The sequence below is a fragment of the Megascapheus bottae genome, chromosome 33 (genome assembly GCF_031878675.1).
Source record: "Megascapheus bottae isolate mThoBot1 chromosome 33, mThoBot2.hap1, whole genome shotgun sequence".
NCBI lineage: Eukaryota > Metazoa > Chordata > Mammalia > Rodentia > Geomyidae > Megascapheus > Megascapheus bottae.
The window spans coordinates 4,634,943-4,657,888 of NC_143541.1; the positions used below are offsets into that span (position 1 = coordinate 4,634,943).

The 22,946-nt window shown below is 40.1% G+C and overlaps 1 protein-coding gene across 4 annotated transcripts in view; it reads left to right on the top strand.

The window, feature by feature from the left end:
• Grm7 (glutamate metabotropic receptor 7) overlaps positions 1-22,946 on the top strand; it is a 562,936-nt gene that overhangs the window by 527,191 nt on the left and 12,799 nt on the right. For 2 of the 4 annotated variants that reach the window (XR_016533548.1, XR_016533550.1), the window contains exons 11-14: positions 2,695-2,747; positions 2,862-2,939; positions 3,049-3,170; positions 5,986-6,081. The exons of 1 other annotated variant lie outside the window; for it this stretch is intronic. The gene's annotated coding sequence lies outside the window, so the exon portion shown is untranslated. Of the gene's footprint in view, positions 1-2,694; positions 2,748-2,861; positions 2,940-3,048; positions 3,171-5,985; positions 6,082-22,946 lie in introns of those variants that run through there. One more of the 4 variants, XR_016533549.1, reaches the window with a different exon arrangement.

The following is a 22,946-nucleotide window of genomic DNA, read 5'->3' on the forward strand; positions in this document are numbered from 1 at the left end:
TTTAAATAGGGCATTCTTTTCTATAGTGAATATGTAACTATATTTCAGTGAGATTTCAAGGTTCTTATTTTTTATTATTTTTTTGCAGTACAAGTGCTTGTCAAAATACTGCAGCTCATCATTTTAATAGTCCTTCTACATGAGACTGCCTGAGAATAAATGAGAAGGAATTTTCCCTGGGTGAAAAAAATGAATAGATTTAATCTCAATCTATTAAAAATTCTCTTTAGTTCCACTCTCTGTTGATGTCTTTTGGTTTAAACAAAGTAAAAGAAAAAATACATTTTAACTTGGTCTTTCCATTAAAAATACTGTTAGTTTAGAAATAAATTCAACTTTTCTTTTTTTTACTATGATTATCTTGCTTCAAGGATTTTGATTACAGAGATGCATAGAGAGTAAGCTGAGAGGTCATGTCCTCCAAGAGGGAAAATATTGCTTAACAATGTGTACTATTTATTTCTCTTTGCTCTATGGATATCTATCATATGATTTTAATCCATTATTCTACTTCTTTCCATCTTCATTGTCATGATGGTATTCTGTATACACATATTTTTACTTAGGCTGTTTACCTGATCAATTCAAACAGGGTGGTGTAAATTAGTAATAACTTACAGAGCTTTAAAAATGAGTGAGAATGGAAATTGATTAAAATCATGTCAATTAAAAGATCACATGACCTTTTTTTTTCACATTAATAATGAAACAGCTCCAGTTGGGAGACCAGCTGGTCTGGTTTACTGTTCTGTGTCTGAACCCATGTCTGTGTGCTACCTTTCCCTGGAGATGAAATAGGAACAACAGAAGAATGACTTTAAGAATGAACTTGGTACTTGCGTGCTGTTAAATCTTCACTTGAGGATTGAAGGAAGTGTATTCAAATTCAGACAGAGCACAATTCTAACACATTTGGAAAATGAGTTCTACATAAGGCTTATTTGAAAGCTCTTTTCTGTGACAAAGAATATATATATATGCCTGACATGACCAACATTTATACTGCCTATATCTTTTATGTTTGTATATGTAATAACTCTATGAAATGTTATTCTAATGTCATTTATTTTGAAATGAACTTTAAAAAATATATGTTTGAGCAAACATCATTATAAGCTCAGAAGATAGGTTGTTGGCTTAGGGGATAACATCTCACATGATAGGGTGATGGCATCATTCAAAAAAATACCTGTAATCCAGCCTTGAGAGTATAGACATATCTGAGTAATGTTTTTATAGAAATTCGTTCTCCTGAACAAGTTTACAGATGAATATTATTGGCATCTCTCTAATTTAAAATAGAATATAATAAAAATTACTCCTTGTTTCTTATAACTAATATAATAGGATTATTTAGTTTTTGTAACATTTTAAAACTGGGCAGAACAAATTCTTATATCATGTTGGGGGGTGTCTGTCTTTAGAATTCAGTTTAGTATCACTGTTCTAGCTGGAAACAACCTCACTTTAAAAATCCACTATGAAACACTGTGATTATAGATAACATTACAAAGAATATGAGTTATCTGACCTTTGAGATCAAATCACCTTGGAAATAAATGCAGTTATACATCTTCTTGGCATACTTTTCTCTTCCCAGGAACTCTGTGAAACACTATCATTTCCTCTCATCAGGGTTAATATTTTAGCACATACTCACAAACTAAATAATATTTGCTACCCACATTCTACAACTTGAATTCCACTAGTGGAATGGGTTGAACACATACTATTTCCTTGCTAGTTTTTAGCATGAACAGAAACTGTAGCAATTTTTATATAGCCTATCTGGTCAAGATTTATGAATCATAGGAATACTGTTAAATTGGGTCAATCAAACACATATATCCTCAGTGCCTCTTCTCTGAGCCAGCCAGAAAGCAGTAGTTGAAAAGGCCCTCAGGGAGCTCATATCTCATGTGTGATTCAAAGGTAAGCAATTACAATCCGGGATGTTGGGGGCCACTGGCAGGTTGACATATGTTTTGGAACAGATAGATGAGGAGAGAGCATTAGTCATGATATTGTGGGCTGGTCCTAAAAGATGCAGGATTCCAAGTAGCTATGTGAGGGAATGCACTTAAGGAAGTTGCAGAGATCTTGGGTTTTGGGACTCTAGTCTAGTCCTAGAAATCCAGCAGTTCTATGAAGCAGATAATGTCACAGCATGTCCCCTAAGGTCCAGGTACCCTGAGAGGAAAGGCATGGCAGATGCTAGACTCTCAGTGTTTGCAAAGTAAATATTTCCTGATAATAAGAAAACAGTCTACAAACTCAGACAGGCAGAAGTAGGTTTATCTGGACAGAATGTGGAAGGCCAACAGAGATTGAACTAGAAAGATAATTATCTCACTCCAATGTCACAGCTTTCCAAAATGTGTCACAGTCTGAAACGGACATGCGTGCTATGCCTGCCTCCCTGTAATTACTATCTTGTATGCACCTTACTCATGTATATAGCCAACCCAGTTGTAGAACTACTTGCCTCCTTTTGTGGATCCCACATATCTGTGTTATTTCTCTTTCAGAGGGCACATGAACTTGAGAATTGCCATCAAAGATGGATGATTTGCTTTAAATGATTTCAGATTTTATTTTGATAAACACATAAACAAGTCTCTGTGGTGGTTGTCTTAGTACTCTGTGATTTTCGTCTTAAAGCCAGCCATTTAGGACAGAATTTTTATCTTTTAGGCACCGAATTTCATTTGCATTTAAAAAGAAAAATGTATGTGTCCTAAACCAAGGTTAGTTCATCTCTGGAATCTTTCTTACCCCCAATTACTGTGAATGAGCTTCTCCCAATATTTAAATGATGACGTCTGGTTTCTGCCTACTGAAGAATTATCTCAACTTCACAGATTTTTTTTTTAAATTGCCTTTTGCCTGTACATTGGAGCTTGGATACATTTTAAATTAGCTTTCTCTAGGAATCAAAGGTAATCATTATTTCTCTTTATGATCTACATGAATATTCTCATTATTTATTTTTCTTTTCAAGTTGAATGTTAGTTTTGAATTCCTTTTCTTATGTCTGCCCTCTTTCAGAGTAGCCCCAGAAGACCTGTGCCCACTGGGACATCTATAGAGATTTCTTCCAACCGTGTTTATGCTGAGCCAACCCCAATACTGAGAAGAACAAGAGGAGGGAGTCAGAATCTTTATTTACAGTAAGTGTTAAGTATGGATGTACTTCCTACACTTTAGGCAAGAATCGGGAAAACTGGATTCAGATTCTAACTAATGGCTTAGAAACTTGGGTTAGCTAATGCCCTATGCTGTGGGTGTATGTGATCATGGATAAGTCATAATACATGTAGTCTCTTTTTAACTTGCATGAGATGAAAATAGCTTCTCTTGTTGATATTCAGTTGTGGCATAATAAAGTTCTCTCTCTCTCTGTATAGATATATGTTTATGCATATATATGCATATATATATGAGCCTTCATAAGGAATGCTTATAGGGGAGGGTACACAAGTACATAGGTAGTACTTTTAGTCTCTGCTCATCGCCGTATGTTTTATTTTAATAACTTTTCCATCTGCTATTTTGGTTTTTTTATTTATGTTTCCCTCTTCTTATTTTCTTTATTGTTAGTGTGCAGCCTATTTTGATGCTATAAACCCTCAGAGTTGTGAGAGGTGGCATCTAGATTGTCAGTGAATCCAGGCAGCTTTTCTCTGGGCATCATAAAGCTCTGTTTTTTCTTTTACTTGAGATGGGTCAGTGTGGTCTTTGGATGAGTCATTAACGGCTCTTGGCTTGGTAAAAATGACAGGGAGAAAGCTATCAGTCACTCAGTAAGACTGTTGTGAGACACATAGACCCAAACACCTGATATATGATCCTCTGCACGTGATTGACTTCCACAGGCAACTCCAGGCCAGCAGGCAAGCTGAAGAGCATTTTAACTACAAATCATAGTGCTGGGGATATGTCTTGAGTGGTAGAATAATGACAGAGTGGAAGAGAATACTTTCATCTCAGCTTGTAAAAACACATTTGGTTTCCTTTCGAGATGAGCACATAGCAGTAGGAAACAAAACCCCTCGGAGGTCTTCATTGCTAATATGAAATCTGGTATTTATCAAATGTATATCAAATAGGAAACTGGAGAGCCAGGTTCATTCATCTCCATCTTCAAAGGCCTGTACAGCAATAATACTAATTATGAGATGCTGACAATACTTCCACCATGTTGTCTCTATTTCTTTAGAATTTCCAAAATCCAGCTATCTCCTGAGATAAGTCTTCTTGTCCTCATTTGATACAAAAAGAAATGGAGGCTTGAAGCCATAGAATAGCTTCCAACCAAAACATACCAACGATAGGTAGAACTTGCTGTCCTGTAGATGGAGTACACAATAAGACATTCTGAAATAGGATGTGATAGGACCACATGTTTTTCTCAGCATTCCTGTTCTCATCTGTGGATGCTGAAGGCTTTTGACTTCCTGAAACCTGAGATAGGCCTTTCCAGGATTTCAAAGAAGAAATTACTATCTGGCTTCAGAGCTGTTGTAAAATGAGATGCCCTTTTTATTTTTTTTTTCAAATGATCAGGCCGCTTGACGTAGCTTCACTTCCCTTGTGGAGTTGTGGTGTTCTAAAAACTCTTAAGACTAGTTCTTGTCTTGAAAAATACCATCATCCAGATCTGGAAAGTCTTGTTAATTCACTGCTGTCCCCCATGGAACACACAGTAATGTCAGCTTGTCACCTTGATCAGGGTACAGCCCGCACTGAGTTATAGTCATAAATCTTCCTTCACCTGCAGGAAATGAAAGTCAAGACAGTTTTCTACCACAGTGGCTCAAGCTTGAAGTCCTAGCTACATGGACATGGGAAGGAAGAGAGGAGAGAATCATAGTTTGATGCCAACCAGGGCAGAAAAGGCAGTTTTTGAGATTTCAACCCAAGGAAATCAAGCAAGCTCCTACCTCGAAAATAACTAATGCAAAATAGACTAAAAACTTGGCCCAAGTAATAGAGCACCTGCCCAGCAAATGTGAGACCCTAAATAGTTCCAAGTGTAGTCAAAAGAAAAGAAAAAGGAACTTCCTTATAATGCAATTGTGAAGTGACCATTTTCAGCACAGCTTCATGACCTGGTTCACTGTCTTGGTACTATGGCCATAGCAAAGTCCAATAAAAACAACTGACCACCAGAATCATTATCATTCATTGTGCCTGAAGATTTGAGTAGGCTAGCCTCCTGGGGTTAATACATGTTAGAATGAAAGGTTCCATTTTTACTGTAGGAACCTAATTGCCCTTGTCCTCCTTTTTGTGGCATTTGCAAATTTGCATTTTATTTTACTGTGGTTTACTAAAATCCTGACTAAGATAAGAGCATTGTTTCTCTTTAGGTCCAAAGTACAACAAGCAAATAGTCAGTTATCCAAGGCAAGTATCTGTTCACACCCTTCTCATTATCTTATGAAAGCTTTGGTACATTTATCAGTGAATTTAATGAATTGAAGAAAGCTGGCCCAGATGGTATGTGCTTTGTCCAGGAGAATTCCAATAAGATACCACATGTGCTTACACCATTCCAAACTAATCAGATAAACATCACACTACAAGAGTCTTGAGACTGAGTGTCATTTAAGAGCTTTAACTTAGGAAATAAACACAGAGATTTGTCATCACTCCTTTGATCCGACACTGGAAAAGAAAGTCTTTTTCTGGATTCTCAATCTATTTTGGCAAAAGTCAGCATAGGTTATAGCTTCAATAAGATTTCCTGACCTAATCTCACAGGAAAAGAATGTCATACAAGAGACTATTGTGTAGGCCAAACAGCTCTTCTCAGATGATCATCTCTCTATACCTCCGTTTTCTCATCTGCCAAATCCATCATATAGGGTAAGAGGTAAGCAGTGGCAGAGCACATGCAGCTACACTGGGTAAAATATGGGAATGTTTGCTGTTAGTACTATGCTACCTGGAATTAACTGAAATGTTTTGTTTCTATTATAGGAGAAAATCTGGAGATTCCAATAGGATCTTCTTTTTGATCTCTTGTATGCCTTTCCGTTCTGTACCCTGCACAATAAAATTTGGGAGAATCAAGCAGTTCATCTGTATCTGATTTTTGTCTGGGAAAAAAAAATCCTGCAGGATTTTCAGATTGAAATATCAATACATCTCCTGTCTTGTCTTCAACCTATTTAGTATTGATTCTTTTGCCAGTGATAGTGCCTTAAAGCCAAAATTTCATCGCACTATCAAATAACCTATGTGGGAAATCACATTTAAGCACACTTAGTCTTCATTTCATTTCATATCACCACACATATATCCTGACTTTAGGCTTAAACTGTTTCAATAGGATCATCATTGTGTGGGCGACATTACTATTAAGTTAGCACCCCCCGTGTGTCACTGGGACATTTAAGGCAATACCAAGGATTGATTTAAAAAAGATCTATTCAGTTCAGGAAGTTTGCAAAGGAGAAGTGTCCTAAAGTGCATCCCAGTGTGTGTGCTGGTATGGATTAAATCATTTGTTCGCCTAACCTGGGATTCATCTGGCAGTCACCTGTATTGTCCAGGCTTTGCCAGTGTTCCTGATGTTTCTGAGTCAAAGCAACTTTTTCCTCTCCCCACAAACCATCCACGTCATGAACATAGGGCAGATGTAATAGTGAGCGCGTTCATGGAACACTGTGCTACAGGATAAGAGGGTGCATGTTGGGAAAGTATTAGGGTTATTGCAGATAACCCAGGGAAGTCATCTCTAGCCACTAATGAGCACCATGGGGTCTTCAGCCGGATGCCAATGGAGCTGGTTGCTGGAATTTGTGATGGGTGGGGATAACACAGCCCCATTGTTAAACCTGGGTTTCTATGACAGCACCCAATAAGGAGCTACCTCAATATGTCTCCCCCTCTCCCTCAGCAATCAATAGGCCACAGAGCCTTACAAAGCAAGTTGATGGATCTCTATATAATCACTTCAAGCTACTCAGTGCAGCAACTCTGTATCTGTTCAGGTCTATTGTCCTTAAGATTAGTATTATTAAATCTCCACTGATACTACGTGTTGTCTGTGGGGTTGTACCTGTTGATATCACTAGATTAGCCAGGATCTTGTGGAGATCTGATACTGTGTTCGGAGAGAGACTGAAGATGTCAGACTCCCCCAGTCTTTCATCCTTACATTCTGTGTGTGCCTTTCTCATTTACAGTATGGGCATACTGTTAGTGAGTGCTTCATGGGGTTGTCAATGGGGTTGAATGTTAAGTGAGTTAATCCACAGACAATGGTGAGCACAGCTCATAGAGTCATCCTAAATCATTTACGCCTTATGACTGTCACCCTCTCTGAGTGATAGCTGTCAGCTCATCATAGCCTCAAGACATACCTGCCTCCTTGTACATTGTGTAGAATTAAATGAAATTAGGCATTTTCCTCTTCAGATGCAGTAGCCATAGTTCAAGCTCCCAATAAGTATTTGTGTTTAGAGATTCCCATGATGAGTGCCCAGATTTCTATTGGATAGCACCACGCCTTAGACTGGAGAAAGTAAGAAGAGTAAGAAAGGCCTTGACAAATAATCTACCTTGTGTTCTCAGCCATTTCTGTTCCTTATGAAAATAGTCTTCAGGTTTTCCCAGACTGTTGAAGGTCTATTATTTTTTGCCAGTTCTGGGCTTGAGCTCAGGGCCTGAGCACTGCCCTTGGACTTTCGCAAGGCTAGAACTCTACCACTTGAGCCCCAGCACCACTTCCGGCTTTTTCTATATATGTGGTATCAAGGAATCGAACCCGGGTCTTCGTGCATGCTAGGCAAGCACTTTAACCACTAGGCCAAACTCCAGGCCGTCTATTTCTTCTGTATCATCTAGTAGTAAAATGTGGTTTCTATTTTAGAGTATGTGTGTAATAAGTCCCATGGCATAACAGTTCCAACAAAGAACCAAAAGTCACTGACCAAGAAACACTTCTCTCTCTGCTTGGAAAATTTCTTTGAAAGCCTTTAATCAGTTACTTGCCATGCTTTGAATTTATTGATCTTATGCTTAAACATAGTTTTAAGACTCAGAAAGGTCTGGTGTTAAAATCTCCAGCCGTATGGCACCAATGTAACTATTTATTTGCCCGGCCCCTGTTCGACAGCAGAAAAGCCATGTTAAATATTGAAGGACATGAACATGGAGCTTCATCCAAGAGTAAATGTTTCCCGATGCTTTCCCCTATGATTGATCAATCTGAGGATTCAGGTGTGGTCTGAAAAGTGCTTTGTCTATACAGAGCCAAATTGAATTGTCTTACTTATCCTCTGTTAGTCTCTGGCATCATTGTCCAGAAGGAGCCTCGTTACTGTTTGAGAAAGAAAAATAGAGACAGAGGGCAGAAGATGGCTGTCATTTTCAACAAGGAGTTCTTACGTGTGAGCCGTGAGTTGGCAATGCTACTCTTGAGCTAGAGGAATCCTGGCTTTATTTCTATATATTTGGGAGATGTTTGCTGTAAAAATCAACATTGGAAGCTAGGATTAAGAACAAAGGGAAGTTACTTAATCCCAGACTGGTTCTGTCAGACAGGCTGAATATATTACAACTTAAGAGAAATTGCTCCCAGTATCTCAGATGGTCAATCTACAAAGAACTGAAGGTGTGAAAAAGGCTAGGTGAGGAAAACAGTAAAGAAGAACTTTATCTTCCTTGAGCTTGCATCAAACTCATGGAAGAAATTGATGTTATTGATCACTAAATGACTAATTCTTGCCAATGAGACAATATCAGTGAATCAATGTCAAGGAAGAAAAAGCCACTCAGTCTTAGGTTTCATCATGGTCAATGAACTGTTAGAATCATTTGTTCTGATATTACATTGTATAGTTTGAGTTTCTTATCTAGTTGCATAGACAGCATCTTATTTTGTCTTCGCCATCTTCCTACATTAGCTGGCAGTTTCCTCATTTACAAAAGTACAAACAGAGCTCACAGAGGTTAAGAAAACCATTCAAGGAATTAGTGACACGAGTAGATGAGAATTCATTCTGACCCCATTATTCCCCCAGCAGCTTCTCATTAAAGAACTGCAATAGCTTTGAACTGACAAGTTAATTTTCAGCCATGACAACAGCAACAAGAAAACATCCTCCATTAGAGAAGATTCAGATTTACAGTACAGCCCAGAGACACTGTTTTGCCCCTCAATGATTGCTAGCAGTCAGAAGGAACTCATCACCTTATCTAGGATAAAGTAGATAGCTCAAGCCTGACCAGAGAACCAAGGCTATGGGGGGAGAAAGAATGACTAAGTCTAGATATCCTCTTACATTGGGTGTATTTCCAAGAATATTGGTATGGCAAAGTTCTTGTGGCAGAGACGACTAATTCACCTCCTCTGTCCACCTAGCTCTTGTCTTTCAACACAAGCTATGACAGCAGTGGTAATATCGCTGCAAGGGTTTATATGCACACTAAAAATGCTCAAATTAAAAGCTAAACAGAAAGCTTTTAACTTTCAAACAGATGGGCTTGAGGTGGTTCATGAAAAATACTCACTGGGTCTCATGTGTAAAGAAGGAGAAAAAAGATTCTTGTCTAGCAGCCTTCTTAGGACCTGAGGGGACCTGGTATCTGATTCCCAGTATATCAACATATGTTGTGGAGTGTTAGAAACTGTATATAAAACTGAGCTCCAATGAGCTATGGCTCTGTTTGGTACTTATAGGCAAGGGCAGAGCTGAACCACTGCACTAGCTATGTACCCAGGACTTAATGTGTATCAGCTCACTCAATGGTTTGATCTAACAAGATGGGCTCCTTTTACAGGTGAGGAAAGGAGGGATCAGAGATGATTGCATGGTTGATAAGCCAGAGATTTAGAGAACAAACCCAGACCATTTGAGTCTAGAGGCCATGCTATTGGTTTTAACCGACTGGCTCCCGGGAATAGGTTACAGCTACCCTAGAAGTGGCTCCATTTCTCAGTCTAGCCAGACACAGAGCTGTTCAGCGCTGGTGCTGACCTTTCAGGCTGGACAGTTCTTTGTTACAAAAGGCCATCCTGTGCATCCTGGGAGATTCAGCAGCACCAGCGTCCTCGGGCCCCCAAGGACCAGCAGTACCGAAAAAAGCATCCGAAGTTGGCCCTGTGTTTTCTGGACATTTTTTTCAACTGTGGTTTCCAATTAAGAACTACTGGGGTAGTGTATGAGGAGAAGCCAGCAGACAAGCAGGAAAATAACAATATTAGAAATGAACTGTACCCACCCCCCACTTTACTCCCATCTTTAAGACTCTGGGAAAGTATCGTGCAGGGAGAAAGGTACTCAGGAAGGCCTAACAAACGAGGAACAGAGAAGAACTGGGCAGGAGGTTCAGAGAGGAGTACACACGGCTGAGCCTTCCCCTTAGGAAGGGAATGCATTCTCAGACTTCCATGCTAAAGATGACAAAAGAAAATGCCTAAGAAATAAAGATATAGGGACGATGTCATTCAGTGGTCCTCTGGAGTATGTGCAAACTTAGAAAGCAGTTTGATTGCCTGCAAAGAAAGGGACACAAGCTAGAAATAGTAGATCCCCCAGTTTTCAGAAAAAGCTCCAAAAACGTTGAGGACATGGCTCAAGTGATAAAGGACCTGCCTAACAAGTACGAGATCCAGAGTTCAGTACCAGGACTGCTAAAAAAAATAAGGCAATAGAATAAGTTTCTCCAAAGTAAGTTTGGACAGTTATGAAATTGAAAATAAGCTGCCACTACAAAGAAAAAGATTTACATTTAACCAAAGTGGAAGACATGGAAGAATGTTTCCCCCATTGCCTTCTGGTATGAACAAGTATTTCAAAGTAAGAGTGTAATTATTCAAAGGGTGTAATTACCAATGTGGGGAAAAACTTGCATGCCATATTTTATTTATTCTTCAATCCGCATGCCATTTTTAAAAACCTAAACATGGCTTGGATTTTTTTTTAATTTTTAGAGCTTGAAGTGTCACTTGTGTTGCATTGTTTTGTTTTGTTTTCCCTGTGCTGGAGCTTCGACATCAGGGTCTTGCAAGGGCTCTTCTATGCTTGCTCAGATGGCACTCTACCACCAGAGCCATGCCTCCGATCTGGTTTTTGCTGGTAACCTGGAAATGGAATCTAGCAGACTTTTCTTCCAGGCTAGCTTTGTACTATGATCCTTCAGACCTCAGCCTCCTGTGTAGCTACGATTGCTATGGCTATGGCTATGTAAGTCACAAGCACTGGGCTGAATTCAACATCTTTATGATTAAAATTCATCTAAGGAAGAACTACCCCTCAGATGGTGAATTGACAGCAACAAATCGTGCGACTCAACCTCTGCTTCACAAACCTTCTCTTCACAAAATCTCTACTTTCTCATTTGTGATGCTTTCTTAAGCCATCAATGAGCTATAGGTGATGTCACTGGACATATTCCCAAGACTTCTCAATCCTCTTAACACAACTTCCAGGGCCACTTGGAATCGACAGTTGCAAGCTTTGAACCAATTTTCTTCTTTTAAAGATGGATTCAAACCATTGGAAAGTCTAAGAAAAGCCATCAGATCATCAGGAAACAAGCCAGGCAGCACTGACTGCAAAGGTAGCCAATAGTTCGGGTTTGAGTCAGAGATGGCATCAGCCTGGGACAACCATCTTCCCATCCTCTCTCCCGGGGGATCTAACTACACAGTCATAGGATTCTTCTCACATGGGGTGAAACAGCACAAGGCAAGGTCCCAGGGTAAGATCAGATGCATGATCGACCCTCTGCAGTTTGTGTCCCTTCCCAGCTAGCATTAAGACACTCCTCAAGACTTTCAGGAAGTTAGCCAGGCCCTAGTGGCTCACGCCTGTAATCCTAGACATTCCGGAGGCTGAGATCTGAGAGCTGAGGTTCAAAGCCAGCCAAATCAGGAAAGTCCATGACTTGTCTCAAACCACTACTCAGAAAAAGCTGGACGTGGCACTGTGGCTCAGATGGTAGAGTGGTAGCCTTGAGTACACAGTGGCTCAGGGGCAAATGCCCAGGCCCTAAGTTCAAGCCCCAGTACTGGCATAGAATTAAAAAGATAACTTCCAGGAATTCAAGTCTACTTTGGTATAGAGGCTTCTCTCCTGTTCAGATAAAGAAATGATTTGCCTTCAATAATGAGCCATTATAACTTATGAACATCTTTTAGAAACCTGACCCCATAATTCATCTTTCTGCCATTTCTGTGACTGCTAGGAGCAAAGTAAAAGCTAGAATTGCAAGACTTAAAGTTCTCAAAATCAGATGTTCTCTCAGCACTGAGCTCATCACTTGGGTTGTAGTGGGCAAAAGAGGGGGGAAGAAGAAAAATTTAAAAACCACGTAAAGGAGAAAATGGCCTTTGATGGCTTTTGTTTTAAAGCAAATACTGAAACAGAGAGCTTTGGTCTCTATAAGGCCCTAGGCAAAGGATTTGAAACTTTAAACAGCTGGAGATTTTCCAGCTTTACAGTTTGTCTTTGAAAAGATTGCTGGGCTTTTAGAGTCTTCATAAATAGTAAATAGATTTAGTCATAAATATTCTGTAATATGTTTTGTTCTTTTTATTTGGAGGCATGTTGCAATTTCTGATTAAACATGATTAATCATGACACAACAGTGATTGTTTAGGGGTCGTTGCCACCATGAAGTACAGTTGCTGCGCTGAGGAAAGGCATTTAAATACATCAAACCCCACACATCTGCCACCCATTGTTGGGAAAAGAGGACACAGAGCAGTCCTGCAACATTTTAAGGACAGCCTTCAGCTGGAAGGATATAAATCTAAGAAATGAGAAAAAATTCAAATCATAGGCGATTGCTTCATTTCCTTAAAAAATGGCAAACCTTTGTTCTTCTCCAAGTCAGAGCCTAGCAGGACAAGAAGTAAGCCATTAGAAAGTTTAATCAACAAGATCTACCAAGCCAGTCGAAATGGAACCTTGTTTTCTGTTTCCTCCAGAGAATGGAGGCATGACATGGTCGAGACAGTTTGGGGGCTGCGGTAACAGCACAACATTGGAACTAGCAGGATTCTGACATGGGTATGGCCTTGGGTTTGGGCTTGGCCAACAGTGAGTCTTTGGATGGGTGACATGGAAACAGATGGAGGAGAATGATAGAAAGAATGAAAATACTCAGATTCAATGTGCTCATGAACTGACAGGTTGACTTGAAAGCCCATCTTGCAATGATTTAAAAGATAATAGTGATACTAACAACAATAATTTGGCTTTGTCATAACCACGCAAGGACTTTCTGGTATCCTCTCCCCTTGTATTTCAGAAGATGTTTCTCTTCCACAGTTCTATTTATTCTCTTTGTCTTTTGGATGCCTCGCTCTAGAAACTCAGACAGAAGATATTGTATTTGTTTTTATTCCATGCCACTCTTCCAAGCTCAGCGTAAGCTGGACACCTGTAATGAAACCAGTGGGAGAATCTTCTCTCCAGGACCTCTTTTTCCCCTCCATTAGGAGAAAAGTAAAGAGTCAAAAAAGATTCAAAAAGTCCAAAGAAAATCCAACTAAGTAATTCTGGCCTCTGTAACTATAGAAGTACCAGGCTTCCACGATTAATGAATAATGAAAAGCAATGCTTCTTAAATATTAATGTTCATACCATCACCCAAAGATCTTGTTAAAATGCAGGCAGATAGTTTGATCTATTGCTGAGACCGTATCACTAACCAAAGGCCAGACAGTTCCCATGATGCTCCTCTTCTTGTCAGACTTCACGTCATGAAGATAGAAGGTATTTTGAAGGGAAATTTTGACTCTGCACATGGACCTGTAAACCTAATCCATATAGAAGAGGGAAGTCACACTAGACAGAAACTTTCTGTCTAACCTCACAAAGTTATATACTTCGTGGATGGGAAATTTTGCTGTGATACAATTGGCTATTGTTAACTCCAGGCTTTCTGTCACTCAGCCAAAACCCCTATCAATATGACACGGTATGCACTCACTTATGAGGTATTTTAAGTTATTCTTGCAAGCACAATGGTTTAAAACATTCGAAGTAATAACGGTACAAACGATAAAATGTTCCAACCCCATTTGCACTGTCATATATCCTGATCTTAATTACAGACCACGGATTCTCATCTAATTGCTAACAGCAAGTCAGCTCTTGAATAATTAGGAAGAGGAGGAGATGAAACTTACCATCATTCGAATAGTCTCAGCATAGCAAAAAAAAAGAAGACTTTTGTTTTTCAAATGTCATAACGACATTTTTAAAATATTAAAAGGCAGTAATAAGAAGTCTAATGGAAAAAGCAATTCAACATTAGAGTCAGAAGTTGAGGTGTGGAAAGTCTGCCTCAGTGATCCCCAGTCTGCTCCACACATTCCAGTCACTGAGATACTCAGTGACATATGCCATGCTGTCCCCTCACCACTCAGGCCTCTGTAATTACTCCACAGTGAGATTGATGGTGGCTAGAGATTCAATGAAGGTAATGATCTCCAAGGATAATAATCATGCTGGAAACTTTAATCCCAGACCTAGAAACATCACCAATGCCTGGACATTCATTTTTCTTTAAGAAACCAAGCATCGATTCTTGGGCTCTACTCAAACCCAGGAAGTCAAGGATTGTGTCTCATGCAAGATTTGTCTTTTTGTTTTCTTTTGATTTGTGCTCCAGAGATGAAGTGAGGATCCCTGTCAGTGTTTATACCAAGGGGATCCTTTTTTGGGTAAATTCAAAAAAGTTTGCACCATGAGATTTTTCAATGTCCTACAGCCTGGGCTGTGGAGTGAATTTGAGAGATGGCTCTCTTACCCTCCATTGGAGAGTCTCCACCATGGAAGGGATCTCGTCATGGATGCCCACCCCTCATTTCACCTGAATAACTCGAGGGATGAGAACTCACTACTCCCCATCGCTGTCTTTTCCTGGGCAGATGTTCAGTAGGTTCAGGCCTCCATACGGAGTGTTCCATTTCTGCTTGGTGATGACTCCTACGTGGATGATATAATGTGCCTCCAGCTTCACCACAGACTGAGGTTTTTGTTGTTGTTGTTGTTGCTTTTTTTTCCTACTTGCCAGGGTCACATGGCTTCTTATAAAATTTATATCAAGTTCTGTGTCTTCAGGCAACACAGAGATTTCATTTTCAGAAATGTTGACGTAGGGTGAATCTATGTAAGGCTTGCTAAGACGAGGCTCACATTATAGCTATGATTTTCGTGTTTCAAAGTTCTAGAAAAGAGAACGAATATTTAATTTGTATTTGATCTCAGAAATTAATCATTTCCAAAACTTTTTAATGAAAACTTTGCCCTGTTCTTGTTATGAACAGATATTCTTTCCCCTCTATTAATAAAAATTAAAGCTCAAATACTCGAATGCAGACCAGATTTTAACCTGTGAGCAGATAATTATCATCAAGTTACATTGCATGGAAAGAGTGCTCACGACTCCTGACTAAGATTTTTTTGTGTGTGTTGGTAATGATGCTTGCACTCAGGTACTTGAACTCTCAGTCAGCTTTTCCATTGATGACTGGCATTCTACCACTTGAGTCACACTTTTTTGGCTGATGAACTAGAGATGGGAAAATGATAAAAGAAAATTGTGGAGGAATTCTGACCTAGGTTTTTAAAAGAAAGCCTTGGAGCACCACGTAGAACTAGATGTAAATATCTAGAATGCACCGGGGAGATATTTCATAAATATCATGAATGATATTGGCTTTGCCCAAAGATGTGCTGACAGATAAAGAAGTGAGAAGAAAAACAATCATGGCGCTGTAAAAGCAACAGACATGGTGGTGAACTGGTATGATACCTCCTCCCTCATGAGCCATCTCAGCTGCTAAGACCACGGAACTTATTTACATATGTGACTTGACTTCTGCCCCCCACCCCCGACATGCAAAAATCAAATAAGTTGATTTCATCTTACCAAAGCTGTATTTATCCAAATTCAACTCCTCAGTAATCTGGATTACAGAGAGGGCAATTTCCCCAATGCCTAAGGCTAATTATTCTGAGATCTTTACATAAATATCCCTTTGTGTTACAATCATGATCAATGCAGAATGTCAAAAGTAGTTGAGACGTACGTGGGCCATGTTCACCAACGACATCGCTTACAAGGACTTTTCCGCAAGGATGGCCAATTTGGACACCAAGTTATGATTAATGAGGTGTTCCCGAAGCTGCCTTTGATATTTTACAAATTGGTAAGAAAGACTCCTTCACGTCAATTCAGGCTATTGCAGGGAAGGTACACAGATGAAACCCAACAAAGAGAAATAAGGGACGCCAATCTCTGTTAACAATAAATACAGACAAGTGCTCCATAGAAAAGCCCCCTGAGCCTTAGTGTTCAGAGTGTTTGCTGAGACTCCATCATTCTACTCAGTTGACCAGTGACTCGGTCTCCAGGCTGACGGAAAGCATAACCCACAGTCCCCACAGTAAATCTTCCGAGGTCTTCTTTGCATCACTAACCCCACGCTAAAAGGCGCTGCTCCTCTCTATTTGTAGGAAACAAGACCACCTCTCAGGACCAAAGCCTGTTTTATGTCAAGACTAAATTATATACATAGGACAGACCAATGGCTTCAACAGTGATGATTCATGTGACTGACTAGCAGAAGAAATGAATGTGAAAATTAACACTACTTTATGCTTAGAGCCTGGGCTTGCAGCAAAAATATTCTACTTTGCATCATAGAAGTTTCTTTTTTTTTCTTTTTTGGCGGCCATAGGTTTGAACTCTGGGCCTGGGCACTGTCCCTGAGCTCTTCAACTCAAGTCTCCCACTTTGAGCCACAGTGCCACTTCCAGTTTTCTGGTGATTAATTGAAGATAAGAGTCTCTTGGACTTTCATACCTGGGCTATGAACCACCATCCTCAGATCTCAACATCCTTAGTAGTTAGAATTACAGGCATGAGCCACCAGTGCCCAGCCATAGAACTTTTAAATTAATTCCTGCCCCAAGCTCATTTTATACCTCTAAGAAAGCATGTAAGAAATTTTTCAACCTGTTTTTTATTGTTGTGAATTTCTAACAGATTACTTCTTGTGGCAACTTTATAGAACAACAAACAAACAAACAAACACTTTATGATGAGACTGCCAGAAAGGCATGGGGGATACACACTTCAGCAGGTGAACTTTCCTCCAAATTCTGTGTTTGGGGTTGTTCTTTCTTCCCATTGAGCCACTGGAGGGTCAGCCCTCAAGGCTTTCCCTCTCTGTGTCTGAGGGGAAGTCAAACAGAAGCTGAGTGGCCAGTTGTTCCTAGGCCTGGCTGAATTCAGCAAAACCACTGCATATGCTCCACTGTCCCGAGATGGGGGAGAGAGAGGAGAGAGGAGAGAGAGAGGAGAGAGAGAGAGAGAGAGAGAGAGAGAGAGAGAGAGAGAGAGAGAGAGAGAGAGAGAGAGAGAGAGAGAGAGAGAGAGAGAGAAGAGAGAGAGAGAGAGAGCGCGAGCGAGCAGTTTCCATGGAGACAGATCCTTGGCATTGTGCTTTAGTGACAGTACAATAACCAAGAGCAGGATGTTATGTTGTCCTTGTCAGGGATCAGGCCTGCCTCTCTCCCTCTCTCTCTCTCTCTCTCTCTCTCTCTATATATATATATATATATATATATATATATATATATATGTGCTTTTGCGTGTGCCTACACATGTAAATACGTTTATAGCAATTGAAACCAGCCATTTCTAAAGGAAAATGAAAATATTTACCAAACACCAGCAGATGGTTGGACATTAAGGTCATAAGAGATTTCAAAATCATTTAGGTCAAAGATTACAATGTATTTCCTGGGAACTAATATAATGCCCACTCTCTCTGCTACATAAATCCTAGGTTCCTTTTATGTTTTTTTCTCTTGTGGGTGCCCTAGATTGGACAGAGCCACTGAGGTGTCTAGTTAAGGCCTCCTGTGCTTTGTTGCATGTTTGTCCCTTATCTGTAGTTCATGTGCAGTCTCAGTGACACCACAGGTGAATATATTCCTATAAATATTTCCATTTTCCTTCTCTCCCCTGCTATGTAAGACAAGTTTTATACTGACTTCTCAACTACAGCAAGATGAGTCCTAACATTCTTATGCAACTGAGAACTTCAATTTTGTTGGTTATGGGGCTTGAACTCAGGGCTTGAGTACTGCCCCAACTTTTGAGCTAGTGCCCCACCACTTTGAGCTACATCCTCATTTGTTGTTCTCTTATGGTTAATTCGAGATAAGAGTCTCATGGACTTTCTTGCCCAGCCTGGCTTTGAACCTTAATCTTCTAAGTAGTTAGGATTACATGTCTGAGCCACAATGCCTGGCTAAAGTTGAGAATCTCATAAAGCTGTTCTTTTAGTTGATTTCACATAGAGGGTTTTATAAGATGCCACTGGTTTATTTGCTGTCCTTTTATTTGTCTTCCTATACTTTGGCTTTTTTTTAACCCTTCAGTGTTTTAATCTTGACAATGCATACCTAGCTTATGGTTTTGTGCAGTTCATCTTCGTTTTTAGTTTTATTTATTTATTTCAACACCACTTCTGGCTTTTTTTCTATGTATGTGGTACCTAGGAATCGAACCTGGGTCTTCATGAATGCTAGGCAAGCACTTTACCACTAGGCCAAACTCCCGGCCTTTAGTTTTATTTTTAAATGTGTGCTGTTGTGTAGGGGTCGAATTCACATTGATATGTAAAAACTTGTGAAAATTATAATATAGACATTAAGATAATACGGAAACAAATCAAAAGGGAGGCAGAATGCCTGGTGTGTAGAAAGCAGAGAGTCCTACGTACAAAGAAAAAGGAAGCTGAATTCTGCCTGGGTAAGATGGGAGGCTTCCTGGAAGAGGTGCCACCTGATCTGAGTTTTGAAATAGAGAGCACATAACTGTCATCTGTAACCCACCCCCCCCCCAGATGGACAATAGTACACCAGAAACTCTCTCTGTTCTTTCCCTGTATTTATCTCCTGACATTTGAAGCATCAAGGCCAGAAGTGGAGATTATTATTTAGGCAAAGTCATTCAGGCCAAGAAAGAGAGGAAGTCAGCAAAATCTTACTCACACGTGGTGTCTTAAAACCCTGGCACCACAGGAGATGCTAGAAAGAAGATCCCAAGAGGTCAGGGAATGTGAGGGGGAGTGGAGAAAGTTTGATCTGCCTGCACTGTTCTATGTGCAATCCTGTCCAGTAGAACTCTCTTGGGAACCTTACAAAGGAGCCACAAGCCAGAAGCCGGTCTGGAGGGGGGCACATCTAAGGTCACCAAGGCAGCCGAGCTGATAATCCTCTTAAAACCCTGACAGACAGTCTTTCTATGCTTCTTCCAGCTTCTAGAAGTCTCAAGTGAATCTTCTCACCTCTTTCTCAGTTTTTACAAGGCCTCCTTCCCTGCTCCTCCCGCCAGGTCTGCCTTTGTCCAGTTTCTTCTTCTTACAAGGACAACCAACTGTCATGAAGATGGCCCACCCCCCAAACCAGAATAGCCTCACTTTAACTTATTTCTACCTTACTTCAACATAAAACCATATTCACAAATGCTGACGGATAGGACTGTGCCATATTTGGGGGGGGGGTCACAATGAAACCATCACAAGGAACCTGGAGACCTCAATTAGTATGAAAGAGCTCAGAGCTCTGGAGGGAGATTCAAATGAGATTTCTCACACTGACTTTTCTCTATAGAAGCTCCCAATCAAGTTCCCTGATCTCAACTCGTTTTCCCATGAGGAAGACAAGGAGAGTGCTTACTTACCTGGATTTTAGAATAATTTAAGTATTGTGACAGAGAAGCTATGTACAATATTGCACGTGAAGGGCCTTAATAAATTTAAACTGGTAGAGGTAGGCATTTAAGGGAAAGTGTCCCCCAGCCACTAACCAGAAAGAAAGGCTACGGACTCTGCTTTCTTTGTGATGTTATGAGTTGCCCACCCACTGGTAGTATTTTGTAAGGAGGGGTGTTTGAGAAGGCCACCCATATATTAAATCTTCTTTCCTAGAAGGGAGGTGGGTTTCTACTGTCAATCTCTTGGATGCAGAATTGGAAAGCAAAACCAATCTGAGCTGTGCATTCATTTCCATTTGTCTGAGTCCCATTTCGATGAGTATGTACTGCCAAGGTTATTTCCTGCTTAAAGCCAAGGTGGAAAATAAATCACTTTACAGCTCTGTGGCCATCCCAAAAGCTGGTGACCAACCTAAGGCTTTATTACACAAATTGGACTGGGGAAGAAGATATTTACACAGGCTCTCAGGACACATTTGTAGATGGTGGGGGAGGAGAGTGGAAGAAAATAGAAAAATCCTAGCTGTGTGTGTGTCACAACCTCTCCATGTGTCAAACCAGATTGAAATCCAACCTGGGTCTATTTCACTTACCTCTTTTCCATCATCTTTAATCATTTCATGAAAACAATGGCTCTTTTAGAAACCATCAGTGTTAACAAGGCCAAGAGTGCTAAACAGAGCTTGACAGTGGTGTCAAATTCTGTGAATGGCCCTAACATGTTTCTGTATTCAGTGTGTGATGCACAGAACCTCCAGCATCTTTGTCTCTGCAGGATGGGATGGTAGGGTGGGAAAGCACAGGTCTTGCTTCAGATTCACAGAATCAGACATGCTTTCTAGCACGATTCCCAAGAAGTAATTCATGCTGCCTTCTGTGAAAACAGCTCCTTGGCACCGTGTTATGCTCGCTCTCTCTTCCATGTACATATATGCATGTATCAGCTAAGAACCCTCGACCCCCTGTTTCACTCTGCTGAGAATCTCCTCCAAGCACTGGCTGTAGGAGACAGCCAGTGCTACAACTAAAGGCACACACGTCTGAAGCCTGAGATAGGGCATGACAAGCAGCTGGTCCACTGGGACCTCATTCTGGCAGTGCTTTGTTCCTAGCCTGTGAAATTCTGCAGGTAGAAAATAAGTAACTCAATCTTGTGCCTGGGGCACTGGCAACAAATTTTTGCCCAGTTGGTGGCTTCCATCTCCAACCAAAGCGATAGCAATGCCTATTGTCCTTGCATCCCGTGGGGCTGAAAGAGACTCTCACTGAGTCACTGGATGGGGAATTGTGCAATCTTCACTTTTACCATCTAAGTCAAATATAAGCTATTTATTCTTTTTCTGGTCATTCAAGGGTTAAAGCTTTTGGCACAAGGACCTTCATATTTTCTGTTGATCAGGCTGCTACCATTACTTTCTGATCCAGAACTTTAAACAAATCTCATAGATACAGATCATCTAAAAATGAAAAGAAATATATCCAGCATAACCCAGATCTCGTTCCACTTTATTGAGAAAATTTAGTTCATCAGAGCTTGTTTAACATGAGCAAGGAGTGTTGTATATTTTTCCCCCAGCAAAATGTGTTATTCTCACTTTCTTAAAGAACAGATGAGTATAGCTATCAATTCATTATGTAAGTAAGTCCTTAGACTCAGTTACCTGAAACTTCTTTTTCTTGGTAAAATGAACCCTTCTCTGCCTATTGATTTCTGTCTCTTTAGACACTCAATCTTTTTTCACTTGTTCTTCTTGTCACTTGCAGCTACCATTCTGCATTTTTCTTAATGGTTCATACAATAGCTTTGCAAAGCAAGTCAGCATACTTAAAACATGTTCATAGGAAGACTGCTCTTTTAAACAAAGATCTTATAATTAAAAGAAATCATGTGTTTTATGACGGTCTCCTAAGTAAGGAAACACCCACATATTGTATATCTTTCCTTTGAAATCTTTTGGGGAATATCTAAGCAATTCTGAATATCAGCAAATTGCTTCTGCTATTTTAACTTAAACTCCAACTCTTCCATGTAACAGTAAGTACTCACTTTGGTTAAGAATCTCATATAGGATCATTATATAATTGTTAGAGTAGTTAAGTAACTGTATCTTTTAAAAGATCACAGCACATTAAATATGGCCAATACTCATTTCCAGGAGGTATGTTAAGACCTACATTCCATATTCAGTCACTATATTCCATGTTTATATGAATGCTTTTGTATGCCATTCCATTTAAAGGGGTCCAACAAGAAAAAACAAATTTCTCTATTGAGCTCATATCTTTGTTGACTGTGATTATATATATTTTTTAAAAAAGCTGCGGATCACTACCATACCAAACAATCTATTTGAGTAAGGAGAATGTTCTCTTTGTCCCTGAGTTAAAATGAGGAGTTGGTTAGTAGGAAAGAGGAAAACAAGATGAGACCAGCTGGGCATCTGAAAGGTCCAGAAAGAACATATATGGGGGTCCCGTGCAAAAAAATAGCAGAGACATGACTGTTTATAATCAGTTAGAACACCCAAAGCTAGTCATTACAAATCATTGGAAAGTAATATGTTTCCTCTTAGGCTTATATAGGGCAGAGCCAGCCTCGTATCTTTGATGCCTTTGTAATCTGGAAAGTAGTCTCTGCCTCCATTTCGGTGGATCCCAGAGAAGAAGAGGAGGATGGTTTTGACGAGAAGTCCATGAGAGAGGACAGCATGGCAGCTCTGCTTCCTTGAGAAGAGCCATCTAGTTGGCATTCCCAGGGTACCTTTTCTTGTTTTCTAGCAAAGCCTCAAAGGTCAACATGCAGCGTCTGAATAGATCCATCTTTTTTGGGAGATGGGAGAGCGGAGGTGGATGGAGAAGAGCCCTTGGGATCTTCCTACAGGTCAATCCAAACAGTAACTGCTTCCTGTTGTGGGTGAATGAGTGTCTACAAAACGCCGTCCACATACTGTTCTCGTTGGGCCAGCACACTTGAGGATGCTCAAGTTTTCAGTACGTTTTTCAGTTACGTTTTTCAGTAACGCGGGACTGTACACCTTCTGTCATGCATGAATGGGTGAGCTGTATAGTAAAACATGATGCCCATCAAAGGATGCCACACCAGAAGAGAGCAGAACTTAGGATGGGTTGGTCTCTTCATGGGCTAACCACAATTCTAGAGTGCTTTTTAAAGGTGATCTTGT